The 21274-nt window shown below is 39.4% G+C and overlaps 1 protein-coding gene across 1 annotated transcript in view; it reads right to left on the bottom strand.

Moving 5' to 3' along the window:
- Positions 1 to 21274, bottom strand: part of diaph1 (diaphanous related formin 1) — an 87325-nt gene that overhangs the window by 20371 nt on the left and 45680 nt on the right. The window lies entirely within an intron of this gene.

Genomic DNA, 21274 nt, shown 5'->3' with positions numbered 1-21274 from the left:
AATGCTGCAGGGGGGGGAACAGAGATACACAACATGGTCAGTGGGTCTGTTTGTGTGGACACGAGTGTTTGGTGTTGTTCTCTCAGGGCCAATGTGACCCCTCTGTTCTCCTGGCCATGAAGGTCTTTGGCGATGACGCATACATGGCACGTTACAGAATCACTGATGAGACACACAAGTATGCTGCCAGCATTGCTGATAAGGTGCGCTACAGTTGACACATCGACACAACGCTACCTTGAACTTGAATTTGCACTTGCTGAAACTACACAAAGAGCCAATAAATCCCCACGGCGAATAGGAGAGGACACAGAGCCCCCCAGCACACGCATACAAACACACGTACACTCAGAGGGAGATGTGAGCTGGTATGGAGTGCTTATTAAATCAGTCCTATATCAGCCAGTCTCCTTGGGACATCAGAAAAGATTTACTACAGCAATTACACTGGCTAATTACAAGGAGGAGAGAGGGAGGGAGTGTGTGAGAGCTACAGAGTGTAAAGGGGAGAAAGGAAATCAAATTCAAAGGAGACAGAGCAAATAAAGGTGGGAAAAGTGAGACAACATGAAAGCAAATAAAAAAAAGGAAGAAAGAGAAAAGTTTAAAGGACAAAGATGATGAGAGAGGGACCTTGAGCCACCTGAAACACCTGAGCCTTAATGTGATGGAGGCACAAAGCCCAAACACACAAAGGCCTATTGTTCAGACTCACAAGCCAGCTGTGTGCTTCTGGCAGAATAAGTGAGTGACTCATTCACTACATGAGGACTTTTCTGTAGTGTTTGCTATTTAAAGTGTCAATGTCCTTGGTGTTGCTCTGGCTTTCACAGCACATCGCTTCCTCTATTGAGAAAAGAAAGAATTAACAGGTATGCTGGGTATCCACTGAAGGATCTGATGAGAGGATGTCAGATGGGACTTGGTGACATTTGTTGCATGCACTTCACTGTACGATGACATTAGTTCTCTTATGGTCAGAGTGAAGGTCCAGCAACCATTTCTCCTAAATAAAGTTTATAGCAGATAAAAACAGAAATGTCTGCAGAGACAGCTGACAAAGTTAAATGTTTTGTCTATGCACACAGAGCCAGCTGCCCTTACCCTGCTTTTCCCCCACACAACAGTCACAAAACCTACCGGTATGTCATCCTCACATCAGATTTGACCCACAACAATGAAGATGCTTTTTTAAATGTCAGATCACGTCTTTTATCATTAATGATCTGACTTTAGTCCGTGGTTTAACCTGTTTTTAACTGAAAAACTGGCTTGGCACTGATGCACCAGCAATTCTCACTGAGGCTTCTCCACCTAATTTGAACTTTTTATTTTCAATCAGAGGAGAAAAGAAAGGTGGGGGAAATGCATCGATTGCTCACAAAAAATAGCCTCTGAAAATATTGAACTGAGAAAATATTGTTCATTTGAGCATCATGCTTTTCCTTTCTGGTGATCCACCTGTTTTAACTGTCACTACATACAGACCACCAAACCCTCCTTCCTGTTTTATTGAAGAATTTTCTGAATTTTTATAATATAGTCACATTAAGTGCAATAGGATTTCAATAACTAGTGATTTTAATTTACATGTTGACAAAAACTATGATATCTATGCCTGTGAGTTTTTAAATCCTCTGAGCAGCATGGATTTTCAGCAACATGTCTCACAACCAACTCCCAGCAGAGGACACACCCTGGACCCTGTAATTACCTATGGCCTGTCCACCGGGGTGTCCTCTGTTTTTGACCCGACTATATCAGACAATTACTGTGTGTGTTTGTGTGTTTTTTTTTTTTTTTAAATGTCACTTGTGAAATCCAGCAAGAAAACTCTGAGAACTGCGAGGAAACTAAATAACACCAGAAGTGGCTGCAGGTTTTATTGATTTTTTAAACAAACTCCTGCTCAGATTTTACCTGCACCCTGTGATTATATTGTTGATCATTTTAATAACAGACTTCAGTCTTCCATAGTTGCAGTGGCTCCATTCAAGACGAGAACATTAAGAACCACTTTAATGCCATGAAAGACTGATGACATTAAGCGTCTGAAACCGAATGGCAGAGAGGAAATACAAGATGACAAAATTATTAATTCATCAAGAAATTTTAAAAGACCAACTAAAAATTTACAATAAGCCAATTCAACAGGCCAGAACTGTCTATGTTTCAAAAATAATTTAATAAAAGAAAAACAATTCAAAATTTCTTTATAAAACAAATATTTTATTTCACAAAGATTTCAACAAGTCCTCCATGCCATCCTCTAATGCTGCATGTGAGGAGTTTGCCGACCACTTCATGGGTAAAGTCAATGCTATAAGATCTAATATTTCAACTATGCAATACACTGGTTTTAACAGATCACCAGCATTGTTTTTACCAGAGGAAACACTGGGGAGTTTTGTCCTGGTTGATGCAGAGATGCTTTGTCGAGTTGTATTCCAAGCAAACGCCACAACCTGCCTTTTAGATCCCATTCCCACTTCACTTTTTAAAGCATTTTATGGTTTCTTTGAGTCAGAGCTTTTAAATAGAGTAAACGGCTCTCTTCCGATGGGGGTCTTTCCCTCTGCCTGTAAGACGGCGGTGGGGAGGCCCCTTCTGAAGAGTCATTTAGAGCCGAAAACTCTGGATAACTACAGACCCGTATACAAGAAACTTTCTGCTCTGGTGCTACTGGATCTTAGTGCCGCTTTTGATAGAGTAGATCACCAGATTTTAGTAGACAGACTGAGGAGTCTAGTGGGCCTCTGGGAATGTTCTTAAGTGGTTTTATTTCTATCAAACAGATCAAAAAATGTATGTTAGCATGGTTACATGTTCTTTAAGAATCCATAAAATAAGTTGTGGAATTCCCCAAAGGTCAATTTTAAGTTCTACACTTTAATTTGTATATGTTGCCTACTGGGGATGTTATCAAGAGACACGGGAATGACTTTCACAGCTACGCTGATGATACAAAGCTTTACATCGCCGTGTCTCTGATGACCTTGAACCTATTAACACTCTTTTAAATTATATTTAAGATATAAAGTCGTGGATGGCAGAAAACTCCCTACAGCTCAACCAGGACAAAACTGAAATTTTAATAATTGCTTCTGAAGACAAAAGAGAGATGATTTTATCCATTTCTTCAGAATTTTAAACCTCACTGAAACTTGGGCATACCTTTTGAACTAAATTTTATCCCACGCATTAAAAGTGTTGTTAAAACAGGATTTTATCATTGCCAGAGTCCGCTCATCCCGAGCAAATTCTTATGAATTTCGCTCCAGTGTTACTTGTGGGGATGTTTTCTACCAGGACTTGCTGGCTTGGTCGGTGGTTGCTGCCCTTGCTGGGGCGGCAGGAGTTTAACATTGCAGCCTCACAGCTGTGAGGTGGACCCCGTTGCTGTCCCGGTCGGGGTGGGCTCTGTGGCAATGTTCATATGGCCGAGCTGGCTCCTGCTATGAGGGGATCCCCAAAAACACTTTCCTCACAGCAGAGCCAAGCCTCAAGTTTCTTTTAAAAGTTAGTTTTATTGAGTGTGGGGTCATGGGTGGTATGTGTTAACAGAGTGTAATCGCAAAGGTGAAGGGTGGGTTGGGTTTTTATTGTAATATTGTGTATGTTTTTTGATTTAAATGTTAAACCCCTTCGAGTCAAGGTATGAGAACTGCTTTTTTTATAAATAAAGTTTGATTTGATTTGAAAGTTTGATTTGATCGACAACTGTACATTCCACCATGACTGCCCCTGTAATATATGCATAACCATAAAGAGTCTCATTTACATGATCAGGGCAGTAGAAATGAAAACTTAAAAATTGGGTTTTCATCTCAATTAAAAAGTTAGATGAACTCTAACACACTTGGACCCCATGAGGCACATTTTGCCCTGGGCAAGAAGGATTAGGTACTGCACTCCTGTCAGCTCTCAAATATTCATTATTACCTCATGGAAAGATAGCAGACACAGAACAAGTGGGAGTAAGAAGCAGCAAGAAAAAAGGGAGGGGGGGGCATGAATAAGTGATAGAGAGACACTATGAATACAAGCATTTCTGACTTATGCAAGGCAAATAGATGAAAAGAGAACAGGAAAAAAATTTAGGTCTACACAATGTCATGCCATGGAGGACCATTAGAAGTGAATCACAGTTGTGGTGCACACTCATCCCGGTTAATCTCCCGGTTTCTGTCCTCTCGTCTTCCGGCCTCAGCCATCTATCCTTTCACTCGTCTTTATCTCTGCTTCAGTGATGAGGACAAAAGAAAGCACTCAATCATTTGCTCACCCTTCCTCTCCCTTATCCTTTTTTGTGGTCTCTTCAGGCAAGGCTCACAGGCTTGATTAGCAATTGTGACTTGACCGCGTGGTGGAAAGATTGGCACACATGCGCCGAGACGCTCATGAGCACAAGCGCACACAAAAATGTATGTCCAGACACACAAATGTGGCAAGAAGGAGAACCAAAGCCAGTTTTGCTTGGTCTGATTGTCCCTTGAGCAAGGCACAGTGGGGGAGGGATGGGAGGAAGTGGGCAATTTAGCCTTTTTTAATGTCAGCCATCACCCGCAGGGGAGACATACATGCACAGACACTTGAGTGTCTGTCTGGAGGCAAAAAGATTGGGCTGTTTTCTGGTGCTTGTCGCTGTGTTGAGTTTTTTATTTTCGCCTTTCCACCCCCAAGCCAACACATTAACATAATGAAGCCAAGGAAATAAGAGGAATGGAAAAAGGCATTAGGACAAAAATATGTGAATAGTAATGCTGGCGAGGGACGAGGGAGTTAAGCACCAAAGCAGCACAACTGAGGCTAAAAGCATGAGAGACATGGATAAGGGAAGACAGCTGTCCGGTCAGTAGAATATGAATAAAAACTAAAAGGAATAAAGCTGAGTTTTTAAAAATACTGTGAGATTTCGTGTGATTAGCACAGACAAAAATCCTCCACACACATGGGGTTTTTCTTAAAATTTCAGATGCATTAAATGTTATTTTCTTTGTTTTAAAACTGTACGGCAGGGTTTTAAACTTTAAATTGATGAAGTTGATGTGGTTAGCCCACCAGTCTACATCCAATAACATATACTGACATGTTTTTAAAAATATAAATGCATTTTCCCCAAATATGAACTGAAATCTCCTTAAAAAATATGCAAAGTGAATATTTTTGCAAGAAGCTTCTGTAGCAGCAGTTTTCTTTCCAAGTATCTAAAGACGTTTATACTTCGATTCAAACACTATAAAAATAATTATAAACATTACTTTGACCTTCAGCAAACTGAAATTTGATAAATTAATATGCAAGACTTAATTAAGGCTGTTTGTCAGGTCTCCAAACAAATATCTTACAGGGTTTGGATTTTGCTGTCAGCGACTCCCTGACGGACAGTCTTGACTAGACGTCCCATGAGCTCTGCTTTAAGCGTTAATCGTCATACTAAAAGGTCATACAAGTCTCATTTTTACACAACTGGGCTATCCTTATAGTCCTCTCTGCATTTGTGTGCTCTTGAACTTTTCATTTATTTTGACTAAATTCTCAGTTCATCACAGCAGCATAAGCTAAATCCTGACATGTTGACTTTGTTGGGATGCTCTTTACCAGGTGCTGAACAGCATCTTGATTTGGCCCAAAACAGAGCTCGATTTAGAAACATTTGGTGTCCACAGAGAAGTAAAACTGGTGTGCTCTCAGATTCCTTCAGATGTCACTTGGCAAACTAGACACTAAAAGTCTGGATGGTAAAGTGTTGCCAAGATGGTAGGGATTCTGGGAAGATCTCCAGTCTCTGCAGAGGACTTCTGAAGTATGCTTGCAGTGACTATCAAGCTATTGGTCTCCTCCCAGACCAACGCCTTAGGCTCTGTTACTCAATTTGGCAAAAATTGGCAGTTATTTTTGAAGATCTAGTGTCTTAAGTTTTTTCCATCCCAAACATCTATGCTGCTAAGTTTTTGAAAAGATTTGTAAATGCTATTGTAAGGTATTTCTGTGCATGCATTAATTGGAAAATTCAGTTCAGTTTACTTAATGTAAAAGATGAAATGCTTTCAACCTGTGTAAACACAAAATTGAAAACATGCAGACAAGTTTCTATGAAAATACTAGTATAACTGACAGTTTGTGATTACTATATTTTAACAAAAATAGCTTGAAGAGAACATGATATATAGAAATGATATTTATTTAATTTTTAAACCACTGGGTCTCTTATTCTGGACAGAAAGAATATCATAAGATCAAGCAACTAATAGGAATTACCAGTAACATGAAGAACAAACTTATCTCAACATTTCTTCTTGCACATTTTCTAGAAAAACAAGTTTTGCTCAAAACTTTAAAAATAAGAATTCACAATCAGCCTCAGCAACTAAAAGGGATGACAGCCGTGTTGTGGGAAACTATCTCCCTACAGAAATTCTGGGGTAAGTCTCTTTTAAAGAACTGTTGGGATTTAGCAGGTTCCCCGGTTTGTGAAATTAGTTAACCCCTTCCCAGTCAAAGAAAATTGTTCCAACCCTCCAAAAAATAAATTAAACTAGAGAAACGGACATTTAAACAAAAAGAAAGACATGCAAATCCTCTCCTGAAACATCTGTCTGCTGGCCTCTCTGGGGAATTGGCTGTAGCCGAGGCTAGACAAAAAGACACACTCTCACAAAAGACAAACAAAAACACAGATTTCACAAACGTACACAAAACTAATCCCTCTATGCGCTTAGTGAGTCATCAGGGGACGTGTTGCCAATCAGAAGGCTGTGTGAGGTTGAGTGAATGAGAACAATCAAGAAAAAACTAAATATGGCTCAGGGAACGTGCTTATGTGCGCAAGGGTTTGCTTGGCTAAATTCAGATTGGCCTCTGTCTTCACCTAATGCATTGCTAGAGGGAGTGTGTCCGTGAGGGGGAGAGATTTTCCAGCTCTTCCAGAACTAAATCGCTTTATAGCGAAAGCAAGTCTTTGTTTTAGGATTGGCTGTACGTTTGGTTACACTGGTCTAAATCTCAGCAAAATTAATGTCATGCAAAGATTGGTGTTTAAATAGACAAGCTTCTTAGTTGATAAACCTACGTGATGGTCAGCATGTGCTGTGTTTTTCTCCCCTAAAGAGGATGGAGGATAGAGTTGTGTCTCCACAAAAACAATGCTCTTGTGCCTTCAAAGACAGCAGGATCCTCCCCTGGATACTGTAAAGCACCGCAGTGTCTGTGCTCTACCTGTTGTTTACACAGAAGCCTTGTTTTTGTGTGTTCGTCTAGCATGCTATCACTTCTCTCTATCTTGTCTCTTATTACGGCTCAGTGAATGTGTCAGTCTGCATTGGCGCTCTATCAGAAGCTACTGAGAGATGGCAGCATGATTAAAATTTAACCCACCATCTCACTGCTCACTGACGAGAGGGTGAGAGAACAGCAAAGACGCTCCAGCAAGCATATAAGCGAATTTAAAATGCATCTAAAGGAAAAAAATAAATAAATAAACAGACTGACAGATGGCCCCCTGAGAACCAAGGTAAACAAATCTTAGCAGGGTCTTGATATCGTCTCAGTTTAAAGACAGATATCACTGGAAAGGCTAGAATGTCTGGTATGAAGTGTATCAGAGAGTAATTAAATGATAAACCCCAAAAACCGATGACCCTCTAGAGAGGACATAAATGACCTTGACAAGTCTCAAGGAGTCAGAGGTGCTGGTAAAGATAGTAAACAGTAAAGCAAAAGATCCTCCATAGATTGAAAGTTAAAAAAGGAGCTTTTCACAGATACACAGTAAAGCAGACAGCTTCATTTTCAGACAGGAAAATGAAAAAACACAGCTTCAAGCTTACTTTTTTACCCTGAACAATCTCTCCTTCTAAACCACATTTACAGACTTTTTAATACTTTCTCACTCGCCTCTCTGGTTTCTTATTCCCTCCAAAGTAATCCTTTTGTTTTCCCTCACTTTCCCTAATTTAGATCCATCATTCCTCTTTCAGAATTTCTTGAGCACAGTGCTTTCCTTTTTTTTTTTTTTTTTGTTCTCTCTCGTTTTCTTGGCTCTCTCACTCTCTTGTTCTGTTCTCGTCTTTGCCTGCCTCGGTGGAGTGTAGGATAGAGCAGTGCTGGGAGGCCTATGGCCTCTTAATTAAGAAGCATAGCAGAACGAGGCCACAGCTAACAAGGGCAGACACAGACAGATTTTACAGTGCTTTACTTTTTAGGACTCACGCTGACGGCAGTTCTTCAGTTAACTGTACATGATCCTAATGAAAAGAGTTTGATACAGATAGGACTCAGATTGTTATTTGTGCTTTACAAACACCTTATTGTTCCTACACATGTTTAACACGCAGGTTTAAGAGTTTGAGTTGTTTGAATCAAACTACTAACTTACAACAGAGACTGCCGGGAGAGCAACACACACTCTTTAAGGCTGCTGTTCCGTCTCTCACACTCAAATGCAAAATCCACTTCTTTTCACATAACACCTAATCAGAGGATGAGGACCTGGGCTGAAACCTGCTAGGCTAGGACTCAATCAGCTAGCGCAATCAGACAGAAGACACACAATCACTCTGTGTCTTACACACACAGGAGACACTAATAATAAGCCCAGTCTGACAGATGAGAGGAAGGCCATGATATTATTCAGTCTACCTCATCACCACTGTAACCAACGCACATGTGGAGGAGGCGGGATGGAAGTAGCTATTTTGAGAGCGTGTGCGTTCATTCTCCGCGAAGGTGACTTTGGGCTGGCTTGAGTGGTAATTGGGTACACATACCAAAGGCTGTTACTGCCTCTTCCCCACATTCCCTGCGTCCAAACTCTCTCATTTGCCCTCTCTTTTCCTCCCACCAAGCTCCCCATCTTTGCCCGAGTTCAGCCCCTGAAGGTGATTACATTTCCGACAGGAGTGAGGAGTGCAGAGAGAGCATTAGGATGAGGGGAAATAAAGAGAGAGAGTGAGAGATGACTGACTTGAACAAAAGGGCAGGAAACAACTCCAGAGTTGGAGAAAATGTTTACACACACAACGTATGTACAGAACAATTTGTAGCTAACGCACAAAAACACACACACACAAGTCATGCGTGTCATTTACGAGGAGGAAGAGGAAAGAAAAGTGGCAGAGAAATACACACAACATCACTCAGACTGTCACCGTGATCTTTCCTGTCGAGACATAGAGAAACAAACGCACACACAGAGCAACGGCCATGTCATTTCCTCAGACGCCTGACATTTCCCTCTTTTTTTCCAGTGTCTCCTTCTGCACTCAGTGATAAAATTAGCATTCCTTCCATTCCTTTGCTAGTCTCTGCCTTAACGACTGGACAAGAGGTGAAAACCACAGGGATAAATGAAAGAGAGAAAGGAAGAGGAAGAAAGATGGGAACAAAAGAGGAATTAAGATAAAAGTGGAAAAGCCCAGACACAAGACAAACAGGAAACAGGTTTGACAGGCAGGGAGACAGATATGATAGAATAAAGAAACCAAAAATTATTGGGATGAGAGTGGGCTAGAAAAGAAAAAAAAAAGGGGGGGGGTGATATTGTGAACAGCATGCAGACTTGTGGAGAGAGTAAATGAGGGATAGAAATATCCCCTCAAGGAATTCATATCTCCATGACAACCCTCTCCTTTCTCCTGGCTACTTTAGTAGAACTCAGTGTGGGCAAAATATGCTCCTACTATTTCAGCCCAATAATCTGAGGTGAGATGACATTAGTAGCTTGTAGAACAACACAGAAAACAGTGAAGGTTCATGAAATACCAGTGGGGGGAAAAAAACGCAGCCAAGCTTACAATATGTATTGATGTTTCTTTATGGAAAGGGTAAAGGGCCCAAAGAGGTCCATTAAATGCCAAATACACAAAGTCCTTTTGAGCAACTTCAACCTGAACTTTATGGAAAGTAAAAGGAAAAAAAAGAAGAAAAGTTTATATAAAAAAAAAAAAAAAAGAATAGAAAAAGGGAGGACTGACCTTTAAACAATGAGAGAGTAAGGATATGGTGAAATAAAAGGAATTGATTGACAGACTATGCAAATCTGAATCTGGCAAAGATGGAAAAAAATAAAAATGAATTTACAGAGCTGTTTGGGGAAATAGAAAGAAAAGAAAAACACAACTAGAACAGTGTAATTGAGAAAGGATAGATTCTTAAGTCAGAGGAATAAATGTAGTAAATTGCTTGGCAGCAAACGTCTGTTAATGCCAGGAGGACGATGAAAGCAACAACAGAGTTGGACAGACAGAGGGACGAAATATGGAAGAGCGGAAAAAAGGAATACAAGGCAGAGGGTGTTAGACTGGAGAAAAGCTTCACATTCTGTGCTCACTTTACAAGAAGGGAATACAATCTCCTGATGCAAGGAAGAAACACATAACCAAGAAAAATATTCTCCACCTCCCACTGAAGGGAATGGGATTTGCCAGGTCAAGCAGGTGAATCCTCATATGACAGTGAATAAGGCTCCGAGTATATTTGTGTGCTGCTGCACGAACACGTTCATAGCCTGGCTGCAAATGTTGCCCTTTTGTCAACCTTGACCGCAGATTCACTTGGCTTGTGACTTTGAATTGAAGAAGTCTAAGTGAAACCATGTCTTTTGCTTTCAAGTCGCTTCTTCCTAAATACATATTTTTACTGCTTTTCACTGCAAGGCTTCCTCCTACAGCAGAAAAGCAGAATGAAGCAAAACCGCACATTTGTTTATGTGATATGGAATGCACTATACTCATTATCTAAAATAAAATTATTGCAAAGACCTGCACAGCTAAACAACCAATTTGCATTGACGGACAGGTGGAGATTTATCACAGTTTCCTTAATTGGAAATGTAGAAGGTCTTTACTAATTCTGTCAACAGACATCAGGAAGTAGAAAAAGATGTTCATAAAAACTACATAAAAATATTTTTAAAAGGAAGTAGCTAAGAAACAAAGGCATGAATTTAAATTAAGTCACCATATTTAGACATTACATCGAAAGATTTGTGTTTTATGAAACACAACATCATATTATTGTTTCCACTCTTTTTAGGGGGAAAACTTTTTTTTTTTGGCAAATGATGACAATAAAACTGAGAATATGGATTCACTCTGAATATCACTTGGTGATCAATGCAGTCCAAGCATAAATGCTGAAGCTTTTGGATGCAATTGAGATCTTATCAAATAAACAAAACCTGATTTTGAATGCGATACAGTACATTATTATAACTGATTCAATGTCAGTCCATTTTGAATGGAAACTGTGTGTGCTATAACTGCTTTTTGGTGCATTTCTCAAAACTCTTAGGAGAATACAGATCACTTATTGGAAGAAGAAAAAAACGTTTAATGTGCATTGTATTGAACTGCACATCCTGAACTCTTCGGCTTAAAGATAAGTTCTGGAAGTGTGTAGTTATAGCCTATACCTTAACGTCGCTGCTGCAAGTGTCTTTCTAAACTTCAGATTATAAAGTCCACCATGAAAAGTGAATCAATTTAGGCTCCTCTTTAAAATTCAAACACCCCGCAGTGTCAAAATGCCACGCCAAAGTCAGCAGTGGGTGAGATAATATATACAATCAAGGGTCAGAGTGAACAGAAGCCATGTGAATCTTTAAAAGAATATTCAACTTTAATGAGTTAAACAGTTCTTTTAGGTCAATGGGAAGAGGTAAGGTTATTCAGAAGCAAAGATTACTGATTTTGCAGACATTTCATAGCTCTTTGTCACACTTCATAAGCCTTATTCAAGCAGTTGGACTTTTAAGTGGAGCATTTGTTCTGTAAATCAGGTAATGCAGCACAACCCTCCTCATATCCCAGCTGAAATGTCTTTAATATATCACTTTAGTCAGAAATCAATAAAAACCCAAACAAATTCCCAGCAATCTCTTGGAATTAGAACAATGTATGTGTGTAATACTGAAGCTAAAGTCAACTATTAAAATAATCAGATGTCAATTCATAATGACTTTTTGACATGTACAGATTTACTGAACCATCCACATTCTCTCTGCAACTGTGTAGTATATATTTTGGTACGATTATTACAACTGTAATAGTGGCCAAGTGCTAATCTTAGCATATATAATGCAATTATTGGGACAGATCTGATCTGTCGAAAGCTAAAGTATTTAAGAAAAAAACTCATTTACAGTGGAAATTCAGACAGTTATTAAAACTTTGTCTGGTCAAGTACAAAAGACCTTTTTCTGAGATAAAGACTTTTTACCTCTCACTTGCTCCTCCATTCTCTCCCTTGCTGAACATAGTGAGTAATGGCAGGAGGAAAGGATAGTGGCAGAGACCTATAAAAGTGTAATTTGCTCCATTTTCCCCAGGAAACCAAATTCACTTTCTGACCTGCATTACAATCTGTTAAAATTCAGATGGCCAGCAGTGAAGACAGTACATTACCCGCCTACAATTGGTGCTAATGTCTCTCACACAGGCAGCACACACAGACACATCAGACAACAGAAAGGCGATGTAACCATAAAAGCATGAGCATGTGAAGACCCTCGCAAGTGTAAACAACAAGAAGCAATCCAATTCTGCCTAACATTGACTGGTTGTTAAAAGCATATGGTTTTTGAGAGAAAAAATAAACAACCTCACTATCATTGGAGGGATTTCTAGCAGAAAAATGTCCACACCTGAATCTTTCTACTCTTCTGCATTTCTGAAAGTCCTGCTTGTGTTTACTTCAAATCTTTGCTTTTTCATTTTTCCCCTTTAGAAATTTCCTTTATTCAAGCCTTTATGTCGAGGCACACTTCTTCGTTCCCATTTCTTACATTCACTTTCTTGTTCTTTAGTTCTCTCCCACACTCTCATCAACCCACCCTCACAGTAATACTTTCTCTCTTTCTTTATCCCTATCCTCCATTTCCACCTCTTCTCTCGCAGGGAGCTAATAGCCTCCTCTTTTGTTCTTGGAGAACAGTGGGGAACAATGGCGGAGTGGGGCTTGTCGTTGTGGCAACAGGCAGGAGACAAGAAAGGGAGGGAGGGAGACAAAGAAGAAAGGCAAAGGGAGAAGGAGCAGGCACAGAGGGGATGCTGGTTGTTAGCTGGGTGGCAGGGAAGCGAGCACTGGCTAATTACACTAGTTTCTATGCACACCACAATTAAACTCTTGACACACACATGCCTCGTACGCGCTCAGAATATCCACCACCAGCCACACACTTTTTTCCCCTGCAAGATGAAAGAAAAAAGTACAAGCAAAGAAGGAGGTGGCACAGAGGCAAAAACAGGGAGGCTGGAAAGGAGGAAAAAAAAGTAGAAATTACAACAAAAGACTGAGGCTATTTTAATCAGCGTCACTGTTCAAGAAAGTTCATTACACTTCAAGCCTTAATATAATCAGCTTTAGCCGCACCACTTAAATAATGTGTAAAAAATAAAAGAACAAGATCTCTGTGATACCACACACTGCTGCCACCTTCATTTAATACTCAAAACATTGCATCTGACCACAAGCCAGCATCCTATAACGATCTATTTCTCCTCTATCGGTTTGCCTCCCGTCTCTCAACAGGATGCTCTTCCTCTCCTGGGAGGAAGAGCTTTAACTTCACACAAATTTACAAAGTAAGGATCATGAAGGAGGTTGAAGATGGGTTGTGGGAAAGAATGAAATGGTGAGACTTCCATCCAGGTCATACTAGCCTGTAGGGTAAAACTTATTCCAAGTCTGGAAAAACCCCTACATGTTTTTTTTGCTATCCGTGCCTACACATTTTTCCATTAGTGCACATCTCTGGGAAAAATGCATTATACACTCGCTGCCTTTTTTTATTATTCATGCAGTTTAATGCTCAGCCAAAGCATGTACATGCTTTAGTGTTGGGAGTTTGTGTTAAAGAGCCAGGGTGAGCCGCTACATCTCTTAAAAACCAGCTGATGCGCTTGTCACATTCAACCTTTAGTGTTGACTGCCACAAAGCAAGCAGTGCGTGCCCACAGCTATACCAATATGCAAACACAATTTAAAAAAAATAACACAACAACAAGCAATCACACACAACTTAATGCTGTCAATGAGGCAGATAAGGAGTGAAAGGAGTCACATTAAACGTGCAAACTTGTCCTGTTTCGCTTTCATAGCCTGAGTCCATTTTCATAATGCATTAAAACCGACCGCTGACATGAGTGCGTAACATGGGGAGGGGGGCGGGGGGGTGGGGAGAAATCGAAAAAAGGAAACCAGGACAAGAAAAATACATTCTTAAAGTAATCTAAAGGTGGTGGATATATGGCAGTGTGAAGAAACAGGAAACACACAAGAGGGGGGGGGGAGGTGCGAGAAAAAACAAAAGCTTTTCTCCAAGGCAATTTGTAGGAAAATGGACAGTCTAACCGAGACACAGACAGATGTGGACGGTGGATTTAAGATCAGAACCAGCGATAAGACAAAAGATAAGGGAGATTATTTAGTCACAAAACATGGATACTGAGTGTTCAGAACACATCTTCTTTTTTGGGATTTGCGCTTGCATGTGATTATAAAGTGACAAGGGGCAGAAGGTTCTCAGTTTCAGCACCAGCAGGCTGATGAGAGTTTGGAGCCAAACAGCCTAAAGGCATAGCTGGCCTTGTTAGACTTTCTTTTTTTCTTCTTCCCCACCCTCTTATTCACTCTCACACATTTCACATGTAGCAAAAACAGTTCTCCACAAAACCCCAAAAACTGCTGCATAACAAATAATGTCTTACTTCAAATATTTAGAAAGAATGTCCACTTCTTTTATTTATAAAGTCCTTCAAATGAGACCATTCGACTCCCTCAACTAATATTTAAAATTCTGGATTTTATGGAATTTTTAAGATCCATTGATCCATTTGATCCTTATAATGTCAAATTATTTATAGTGTCGGTTGCCAAACTAAAAAATGAATACCCTATTCAACAAGACAAGCATTCAGCACACTGCGAGTTCAGCAGGTAGTAAGAAACTTCCGACTCCCAACAATTGGTTATTGTGAATAGGTTCAACCATAAGAACCTAAACCTTTTACATTATCCTGAGAGTTCTTCATGTCAAGACATTCACAGCAAGCAGTCAAAATACTCCAAACTAATTTGCATTTAAATGTAGGCAAAGACTTTGACTTAAAAAAAAACAATATACTATAAAGCCACATATATGCATGCTCTCTCCTACAGTAAATGATCTCAAAAGTACAGCATTTCTTTGTTGCAGAGAAAAGTAGTAACTCATTAAATAAAAAAGATGTGTATAGGATACAGCTAGCGTTTCTCTTTAAGATCTAATATTACAATAGCCTCTAGCAGGACAAAACTATAATAACACAGTAGCAGTTATCTCTTCAGGATCAAACAACTAGTGGAAGTAACAGATGGTGACACTTTATGCTCGGAAAGAAACTATCCTTCAACCAAACCTAGAGAGAGGAGATTGAACAAATTATTTTCTCTTCTTGGTTTGGGACGGAGGGGTTGAAAGAAGCGGCTGAATAGTGACTGAAACATCTAAAAGCCCATCTCGTCCAAGTCATTGCTTTGAAAGCTATCTGACATGCACCTGACAGAGACTGAGTGCTGCCAATTGTGCCAGAGGGAACAGAGGCAGAAGGTGGCAGACAGTGAGAAAGAAAATGGAAAGACGGCTAAAGAATACAGACAAAAGAGCACGAACATCTCAGAGAGGGAAATAAGGGTGTAATGGATAATGCCGAGCGTGGTGGCAAAATGACTGACAGAAAAATGTACAACTGGGTGGACCCAAATGTTTGCAAGAGCAACACATTAGCAACAGCCTTTTGTATTTGTGTGCAACGATGACTGATAGCCGTGCAGTCTATGCAAGAAATTTAATTAGACTTAAATGAAAGCATTTTCATTATTGCATGCCTGAACTATTAACACACACACACACACAGTTCCAACTAAGTTCAGCCATTCCGAAAATTACAGCCTTGGAAAAACACATAGGAAATAAATGTATTGTTCACACATCTTTTTCTCTTGTCTCTATTCCATTTATCAGTTCGTTCCTTCCTCTTATTGCTTTTATTTATCTACAAATCTACTACTGAAATATTTGCATGACATTATTTAAGTACATACATCCATATATAGCAAACTGGATATCTGAGGAGGCAAAATGCAGAATGATTCAAAAGGAATCTAAAAAATAAAGGGCCTAATTGTCTAAACAATCTCAAAGCAGAACTACTTTAGAGAAATGAAGGGGTGGAGACCAAATGGTGCCAAATAGTGCACTTTCTCAGTCATAATCCTTTGCCTACTTTAACAGTAAAAGAATGAAGATAAGAAAAATGGCGAGCCAAATACTAAATGAACTACTTTCTTGGAAGTAAAGTTTTTCATTTTATTTTCATTTTTCTCTGTTTATAGGCTGGAGGGATAAAAGCCCTGAGTGAAAGCCTAAAACCAACTTCAAAGACTGTGAAAGCACAAGACACAATACAGACCAACTGGAAATACGGGTTTAAAAAAAAAAAAAAGTTATTTCATTGATTTACCTGGAACTTACAAAGTGGGCACAGTTGAGGGCTGGGGTAAAAAAAAAGTGAAGACAGATGAAAAGGAGGAGAGGGTATTATTGGACAAGGGTGATAAGTAAGGCTTTCAGAGAAGAAAATAACAGACAGAAAAGGAAAAATGAAGAGGAAAATGATAAACCTACAGAAAAAAACAAAACGTATTTTGCCAATTCGGAGTAATCCATGCACTACATACACACTGTGTCAAACATGTGCCTGTGTACACGTGTGAATGGATCATGCACCGATAACATTACACTCCTTAATTCTTAATTAATCCTTCTGAACTGGATTAGTGTACAGAGCGTGACAAGACCAAGACTCCCCTCTAAGACTCTGTATTCTGACATTTTTACAGCTTGGACACCCATAAAGCCAGCTTGCTGTTGATGGGGAGAAAACAGAGGGTGACAATGTTAATGATGGCCAATGACACATAATCATCTTTTGAGGAAGATTTTCACACCCAAAACACACATCATCAACACACATACTCAAGCTGCGAGTACCTGGCTCTCTTGTATTGGAAAGTCCATCAGCTATCATAACAGACAACAAGAACTCTAAACGTCAAACAAAGTTTGACCAAGTTGGACTTTTTGGTGTTTTTTTCTGTATTTATTCAAACCATAGAAAGTTGATTGGGAGAAGCAGAAAGTGGAAGTAATGAAGAGAGGTTCACAAAGTGAAGCAGATGCATGTGCTTGTTTGTAGTGGTGGGGGGGATTAACATGCTTTCATGCATTCTATGCAGCACTTAAACACCACAGGGCTTGTTGATCCCTCTAAGTGCCATGAAGTATTAACCAGACAACCTCTGAGGAGGCTCAGTGGCAACGATTGTTGTGTACCAACTGACCATTAACAGTGCAAGTCTTGCATGGAACACAGACAGGGGGAAGACTTCTGTGGAAACAAAACACTTTTCTAGGGAGAGGTATTAAAACGTTTTCTGTGACATGCTTCACCCGCTGAGACAAAAATCACTGAAGAGTGAAAGGCAAAGTGTGATAATAAAAAGCCAAAGGAAGACCTATGTCCATTGTGTTTGTTTTCTAAAGCAAGAAATGGGTTGATGAAGACCCTTTTGTTCAAAGTAACAGCTCGGTCCTTCAGGAAAAAGCTACAGTCACCTATCATTACGGAAAACACAAATGCCTATACTTTTGCCAAAGTGCACTCATTTCACTTTTTCCAATTTCCAGGCTCTCATATCCTAACCAATGTCTCAAATGTGTATCATTTTTTTTCTTAAAGTGCGATATTTCACTTCTTACTTGTTGATAATTTGCCCTTCCATTCATCTGGACTAGTTCAATGACATACCATTCCTGCTTCTATTTGCACTTTTCCAGGTCCCAGTCTGAGCCGTTCTCAGTGACCAGCATTATCCGCTCTCACGTAAGACAATAAAACATGTGTCAAATTCTTGTAGATTGAGCTGCGTGGCATCCCAAATTTTGTTACCAACGCCAACACAAATACCCCTAATTTGATAGCAGTTCGTGAACAATTCCTTTATCAATATGGATTCAAAGATATAGGTTAACAAGGTTACAATTCACATCATATCGTGTTGGTTTTATTGTTTTAACTTTCAACAGACTTACTGTATCTTTCAACCATTACGCAAAAAACAAGGACTAAATGTGAAAAAATGTTATCAACACAACAAATTGTGCACAGTATAAATAAAATTGGCATAAAAAGATCTGTTAAAATCCTTAATGAATAATTTGAATTGTTTTAGGAACTTTGATTTTGAGTACAATTTGTGTTTCTTAAACTCCCATCAGGCACTGTGTATTCATCTCATCATTTAATAATTTTCTTGTAAACAGTTCTTGATAGGCTCTTAATATACTTCACGTTGACAAAGTTCCCTAACATTCTTTTCTAACCGAATTCAAAGTTGTGCTTTTTTCTGATCAATTAAAAAGATAAAAGCTTTGTAATTCTGCACAGACAGTAGTTCTTCACAAAGTATCAATGAGCTTCTGAGTTTTACTGAGAAATAACTTCATTTTTTGGAAACAAAAACAAATATATATATATAAAAACAACAGTATGAAACATACTGAGACAAAAAAAGATCAGAGCAAAATTTCACATTAAAATTTGAAAGCACAAACTCTGGATTTGGAAAACTTTAGAGTAGGCTTGGAAAACTCTTTGCAAGAAACCTTTAGAAGTCTTCAGTCAGCCTAATTCACTCAGCTGGGAGTTGCTGCTGATGCCTTGAGCATGAGCAACTCCTAAATGGATCAGTTTGCTGAGTATACAGGTACAAAACAATGGGTTTTGTAGATAAACCACTTTTTCTGCAATAAAAGATCTAGACACTCCAATAACTTTAATTTAAATGCCCTCCATAAAAAATAATCGAAACATTGATTTTAGGATTTAATGAGTTATTCACAAATAATTGGGACATATGTGGTTCCGAAATTCAATTGAGGGGTTCGATTGAAATCTAAGATTCTAAAGCAAAGGCAAGCATCCCCGTTTTCCTGAAAGGATGAAAAATTCAAGGCACACCCCCTCCGATCACCAAGTAACTCATCTACTTCTTCTCTCACACTCTTACTGTTAAGTCCCCACTGAAATGCTACCATCACCCTGATTTGCCAGTCTCACTTTCACCCTGCAGTTAATCTGCTGGGTGGAGAGTAGAGTGCTTTGGGATTCAATGAAAGGCGGATGAAGGCACTGGAGGAAGAGGAAAATGAGAGGAGGGAGAATGGAAAGAGAAACGAGGGATGGCTATATATTATTAAGGATACAGGCTGAAGTTTTTAGGGGATAAATGTGAAAGCGTGTTCAGGGACAACCTTTTTTTTCCTTCTTCCTCCCCCGCCTTCTCTCTTCCCTTTTTGCCCTCCCTCCAACTTCCAATTCCCCATGAGGACGCCCATATCTCTTATTCAGTGGGGAGGTTAAAAATTCAAAGCAAGGAAGGAGTGGGTTGACGAGGCGAAGTAAAGAGTAGCTGAAAATGGTCAAAATGAAGGAATGGCTTTAGGGTGATTTCTCAAGTGCTAATCTAGAGAGCCTCTTGCATTGATTAGGTACATGTATTTGTGGTGATGGGTGAGTGGGTAGAGTGCTGGTTGCAGTGAGGGACTGCGAGGACGGGGGAGGTACGCAAATCTAGGAGAGAAAGAGGGAGAAGGAAAGGATGTAGATTCACACTTTCATGCAGTGTATGGAGGCAAATAGCGTGGTAAAAGAAATTATGGTGGCCCCCCTTGGGCAAAGCGCAGCCCACGTCTTAGTGAGCACCACAAGTGACGATACTGAGAAAATGAAGAGCAGCAGCTAGCATAGGTGCAGTTGTGTGAAAAAGAAAATATACTAATTCAATTAAAGTTTTAACAATGTCAAAATATACAAAACTCCAACAGTTTTGACTGCTAATTTTCCTTAAATTGCGCAAAAGATATTTATATATATATTTATATTTATTTATTTTTTTGTTAAGAATTTGGTTCATTGAAGTTGGAGGCACACCTCTGCTGAAACTCCACATGATTTTAATCATCGTAAGGCAAGGGTCTTGACAAGACTGTTCCAACACTAAAGTTCTTTCTATTTTCAGAAGTAAAGTATAGAAAGTGCAGACTGAAACACAGCAGTCTGTTGGCTGGTATACTGGCAGTTTTAACATAGGGGGAAAAAAATGAACTAAAAAAAAAAGAGCATGCCTTTCCTTTCGTGATAAGTTAAAGTTGTATTTAATTAACAATGCAGCATACAGCATCAAATATGGCTACTATAATCTAATCATTTTTGTGTGTCAAAGTTCTTGGTCTCAACATTTATGCCTTTTTAAAACATGCTGCTCGGTCCACACATGCTATCTCATTAATGGTATAAGCAAATTAAGGTCAAAAAAGTGGATCCAGTTTTAGGCTACTGAGTCTCGCAAATACCACTGTTGTCTGATGTAAATGCCAGTAGGTTAGCAATTTTACCCACCAGCTCCAGAGCAGGAGACCAACGAGTATGTTATAGCAACTGATAAAATGTGTAAATGAAAGCTTACAGAACCTACTGAGCTCACATATAACCCGTCAAGAATCAAAGCTAATGCACACACATCTAGGTATAATCATGGCACACAGGTACCTAGGAGAGGAGGCACATGGTGAGCACAATTGATAGTTTTAATAAGCGTAGCTGGGTGAGAACCCTGTGGACACAGTCTGAGCCATTAGTACCAAAAGTGTAACAGCCTACTAGGACCCTAATAACTCACTAAAAAATCCAAGATCTACTCAGTGGCGCCTTAAGGCTACCGTTTAGCAATTCTACTAAGCCAGAAGATTTTGTTAAGACATCCATCAGTGTCTTAGTTACAATATTGCTAACCAACTTTCCTTTTCTCATTTTGGAGTTTGGTTTATCTTCATTTCTGAAAGTCAATCTCTAGTCTACTCCTTGTTTTTTATGAGAACCCATCAGGTAACGTTACAACTGAAGAGGAAATCAGGAAGAATAAATGGTAACAAGACTCATAATGTTCCTTTCTCTATCAGCAAGGTTGATTGGTCACTCACAGTATGATACTAAATCCTGCTGATAAATAAAAATACATATGTGTACTTCTGCTCCTTAACTCTCCCTTTGCTTATGTTTCACATGTGCAACTGACTTTTGGTTTGAAATTTAGCAATTAGTCCTACAATTTTTGTATCTCTTGACACTTTAGAAATCCAGCAGGCAGCTGTGTGTAGACACTACTGCTTATT

This window comes from Oryzias latipes, chromosome 10 (genome assembly GCF_053564925.1).
Source record: "Oryzias latipes strain Hd-rR chromosome 10, Olatipes_Hd-rR_3.1".
NCBI classification, from domain to species: domain Eukaryota; kingdom Metazoa; phylum Chordata; class Actinopteri; order Beloniformes; family Adrianichthyidae; genus Oryzias; species Oryzias latipes.
Note: the sequence above shows the minus strand (reverse complement) of the source record. Positions and strands in the feature narration are given on the sequence as shown.